General features: G+C 42.4%; 1 long non-coding RNA gene across 1 annotated transcript; it reads left to right on the top strand.

The window, feature by feature from the left end:
• Positions 1-362: 362 nt before the first annotated feature.
• LOC125944589 (uncharacterized) lies at positions 363-1,812 on the top strand. Its single transcript, XR_007466292.1, has 3 exons — positions 363-514; positions 703-866; positions 1,693-1,812. It is a non-coding gene; the product is annotated as an uncharacterized LOC125944589 (long non-coding RNA).
• The last annotated feature ends 3,267 nt before the right edge of the window (positions 1,813-5,079 follow it).

Raw genomic sequence — 5,079 nt, 5'->3', positions numbered from 1 at the left:
TGAGTATCCGTTCTGCACTCATGGGATTTGTGATAGTGTGTTAGTTCCGGGACGTACGCTGGAGCGTTGTACGTTACGTAACACATGTGCTTTTTCTGCAGCTATTTGAGGATGCCCCCGCGCTCCTTCGACACGTTATTGGAACTTCTGAAGCCAAGGATACAAAAAAGTGACACAAACTACCGAAAAGCAATTCCTCCAGAGCACCGGCTAGCACTAGCTGTCAGGTAGGCTTCAGCGCTATTAATTTAGCGCTTTTTGTGACTCTGTTTTCCTAGCAAGTGTCTTCTTACACGGCGACTGAGTGGGACCGTGCGAACACTATCGTGTTTTTCAATTTGTCTTTTGGCTCAGGTTCTTGGCTGCAGGAGAGACGCTGCGCTCCTCATCTTTGAGTTTTCTATCTGGCCGCTCCACGGCTTGCGTGATTGTCGCCGAAGTATGCCAGGCCATTTGGGACATCCTCGGGCCGATTTACGTCGCACGACCGTCAACTCCAGGCGAATGGCTAAAGGTAACCTGTTCATTGTCGTCTACGCATGGTTAATGTTGGTGTAAATATTGCTGTACACTGACTGTATTGTACAAGTAAATGTAACATTTGGTAATACATTTATTTATCATAGACATTAAATTTTTGTACCGCATCTCCAAAGCTCTTTCTACATTTCAATTTCTTGCCTTTTGCATCGCTGATCGCAGGTTGCGAGAGAGTTTGAGGAGAAGTGGGACATGCCACATTGCCTCGGTGCGATAGATGGAAAACACGTGAATGTCGAGTGTCCGGCAAACTCTGGAAGCAGAGACCGCAACTACAAAAATGCGTTCAGCAAGTCACTGCTCGCATTGAGCGACGCCAACTACAGGTATGTATAATCAATCGTACCATCTCGCATATTAACAGTTTGAGCAAGCAGTCTAGTTTATAGAAATGTTGTATTGTTTATTCTTGTCATGCTTTTCTTCGAAGCTTTAACTAACCACTATGACCACCATTGAAGTTTGGTGTTATTTTGATGATAAATGGTGTCCCTGAAATTTCTCACCAATAGAGTATACTTAATGCTTCCCTGCTATTTTTTTCACTACAATATCCAAGTGGTGTTCACCGAGAATTGAAGCTATGTGACATCATGCATTAAATAAAAATTTGCGTACAAGTTATCTGATAGTTGTTAAACCGTTGCGGGGCAAATTTCTTCACCAAATGCGGGTCCACATTTCAAATCATCGTAGTGACCTTTCTTGGAAAAAAAAATTCCGTAATTTTTTTATAGAAACCATATAATGCCATAAAATAATTATTGAGATAAAGATGCATCGTTTATCCTTGAATAATAAGAATAAAATAATAAAGCATCTCAGCATAAGAATAAAAGAGTAGATGCACTGGAATGAATATGATGCACAGGTGTAGAAAAATGCCAGCACCAGATTATTGCCACTTTGGTGCCAGGCAGCGCAATAGCAAGACACTACTGTTTATTTAAAACGGTGAAGTTAAGATAACAAGAGAAACACGTTAATTTTCATTTTACTCTTATTACAACTCCAGAAAGTGAGAAAGATGCTATGTCATTACTGTATCCTACATCATTGTTTGTCAGTTTTCTACAATTTAGTTGTTCGTATACTGATGAGTGACAGATCTCTTACATATCAATGCTTTCTGCATACTTGTTTCCATTCTAGCTTCCTGTATGTTGAAATCGGCCACCATGGAAGCGAATCAGATGGTGGAATCTTCAGTAGGAGCAATCTACAAATGAAAATTCTTGACAGCACTCTTGGCCTTCCTGCGTGTGCAAACCTCTCACAACATATGTAGGCACACTATAGCATAACCCATAGTCAAGAGTTCTCAAGTCAGATTGTGCATGCTGCCATGTTAAAAGGTTATTTGTTTTAATAGGAGACCTTTGCATCGGAAATAACACACTACAATAAACGGTTACTTGCATTCTTGGTAAACAGGGATCCTGAAAAACTTCGCCTATACATAGCATTTCAGTGCAATGCCATTGAAGTGTTAGAATAAAAGTACAGGTCATTGTACCGCTGAAATTTTGCATCTTTTTTTTTCCTGCAGGTCTTCACCCTCTCCTCTCAGCAAGCTCATCTACGGCAACAGTGCAACCGTGCAGTGCAGAGAGCAGCGCAACCACACAATTTGAGGAGTTGCAGCAGAAAAGAATATTTAATTACAGGTTAAGCAGGGCTCGCAGAGTTGTAGAAAATGCCTTTGGCATACTGGCACAGAGATGGCGGATCCTTCGCCGGCCTTTCAAGGCAAAGGAAGATAACATCAGGAGGATAGCGTCTGCATGCGTAGTGCTCGACAACTTCCTTTTGAAGGAATCACCCGACTCAAAGGCCATGTACTGTCCTCCGGGTACCACCGACACTGAGGACTGGCAAGGCAACCTGACTGATGGGAGCTGGAGGGCTGATGGCACAGACGGTGGAGCTCTGGTCACCTTGCACGGTGCAGGTTGCCACTCGGCCAGGTAATGTTGGCATAGATATGAAAGTACTGTTTGTACGCGCACACCTAAGTTGCTGTACACATGTTTAAAGCAAACTTCCCTTTGCCTAGGCTGCCACAATGGCATGTTGGTCTGTCTGTCTGTCTGTCTGTCTGTCTGTCTGTCTGTCTGTCTGTCTGTCTGTCTGTCTGTCTGTCTGTCTGTCTGTCTGTCTGTCTGTCTGTCTGTCTGTCTGTCTGTCTGTCTGTCTGTCTGTCTGTCTGTCTGTCTGTCTGTCTGTCTGTCTGTCTGTCTGTCTGTCTGTCTGTCTGTCTGTCTGTCTGTCTGTCTGTCTGTCTGTCTGTCTGTCTGTCTGTCTGTCTGTCTGTCTGTCTGTCTGTCTGTCTGTCTGTCTGTCTGTCTGTCTGTCTGTCTGTCTGTCTGTCTGTCTGTCTGTCTGTCTGTCTGTCTGTCTGTCTGTTCTGTCTGTCTGTCTGTCTGTCTGTCTGTATTGTTGTTGCATATATGTTTGCGCTGACACACACACATATACATATACTAGCTCTGGTATTTGCTTACTTTGCATGTTGACCATCAGTATAGTGCAATGAAGCACACCTCTGTTCCATGTAATTAAACAGTATATCACGACTTAAAACTAGTACATGCAGTGTTGCCTCGTAGGTATCTGTGGTATCGTTGGTATACGCTACATGTAGTGCATAAACACTACACGTAGCGTTGTAGCCTCCCAATTCTTGTGCCACTACAGGTATGTGTAACTGTCACACAGTCGGTAAAAACCCTGATGTGTTTTCATGTGCCATGCTTTTCCCCGCTTACTCCTCTCCTCACAACTCTTCCCTCAAGATCTCTGGTCTGATGTCTCACATTATGTATTCGCTTCAACTCCTGTTCGCATTTTGACCTAGGCTGAGGAGTGCACGAACACTGCATGTTACGATGCTGCTCATACATATAATGTGGTAATAGTTATGTCTGAAGAACCTCTGTGGTCAATAAACATTTCATGAGGTTACAGATCACATCGGACTAAGGTTGTGAAGTTTGCATAGAACAAAGTCATAGTATTTAAGTGCATCGCAAATCCTTCACTAAGATTACGTGTGTTGAATCTACGCATATTTTTTCTGGCTTTATTATGTTATATTTAAGAAAAGTTGATGAAACAAAATATATTTAGGAAGTTATTTTGCCTAAATGCTGTGTTCAAATGAAAATCCTTTTTTACAGGGTTGCTTATGCCATTCGCGACAAACTAACTGTCAAGATATTTAATCACAAATGGCAGGGTGCCATGGCAGGAGAGCTATGTGAAAGACTGCAGATGGTAACAACCGTGCAAGTAAGGTCATGCTTTATTCAATGAACCACTATGTAACATGAAAATTGTAACATGTGTGGATAAACTACATACTAATGAGTTTCGTTTCTTTTTCCTCTTGATTCTTTGATTTTGCTGTGCACTAATTCCTGCACAGCATGCATTGTGTCGAGTTGCTCGTCAAGTGATAAAGCACATCAGGCCAACTATAGTAAATGCGAAATGATACAGCATGTCTTTTTGCTGCTCTCTTAGTTCACGTGATGCTTTTAGATGGCTGAGGCATTCAGATGCCATGGCCATGCTGGCAGCAGTGTCCTCAGATGGCCTGAAAGTGGATACATGATACACAGTTGTTAAATGCAAAGCATTTCTTGGCGAACATTTGCCACTTTGAGAGTATCTATTTATCTATCTAGCCACCTACGTCTTTGTGCTCTAATGGTCGTTTCGTTAACTTGGTATATACCAAAATTTGCATAGTATGAGAAGAGTGTATGACGAACATAAATGATAGGTCATGACATGCATGTCATGTAGGTGATGAAACAGCCGCAATGACCCAGCGAAAAAAGATTAACACTCAAAAACGCTGAAATGGGTTCGGACGTGGGTACTAAGTGAAGGAAACACTAAACGATTGTGGTAGAAGTCAGTCATGACCATAACTCGGCAAAAATGAGAATGACTCACCGAAAAAAGATTAACACTCAAAAACCAATGGAATGGGTTCGGATGTGGTACTAAGTGAAGGAAAAGGCTAAAAGTTGATGTGGTAGCATGAGCATGACTAAGGCTTTGGCCTTTAGGTCTTTTAGGCGTAGCTGAAGGGACTCCCGAGGACTCCTGACATTAATGACATAACATGCGTGTCATGAAGCTAATGAAGCAGCTGCATACGTCTTGGTGTTGTCATGGTCGTTTCGTTAACTTGGCAGGCTCCCCGCACACTACTTCGCATAACATCGATTCACACAGAGCGTGGCATGTGGCGGTTTCTTTTTGTTTATGTGCCCCAGACCAAAATGTTTCAGAACTTTCACTTTCAGTTCTTGATCATCAAAGAACTTTCAGTTCTTTGATGCTCGCCATGACTTGCGTGGTCTTGGCGCACAGCTGAAATTGAAGGTTTGAAAATGATATGCGTACTGTACCTCTCACTATTTGCACATTGCATATGCAGCAAATTCCTTGCCTTGCATTTTGCTCCTCCACATCTCTACCTTGTACATCTTCCTCTGCCGACCTTTGTAAATAAATGTCATATTT

This window comes from Dermacentor silvarum, chromosome 3 (assembly GCF_013339745.2).
Source record: "Dermacentor silvarum isolate Dsil-2018 chromosome 3, BIME_Dsil_1.4, whole genome shotgun sequence".
Lineage (NCBI taxonomy): Eukaryota > Metazoa > Arthropoda > Arachnida > Ixodida > Ixodidae > Dermacentor > Dermacentor silvarum.
This window is presented reverse-complemented; position numbering and strand designations above follow the sequence as displayed.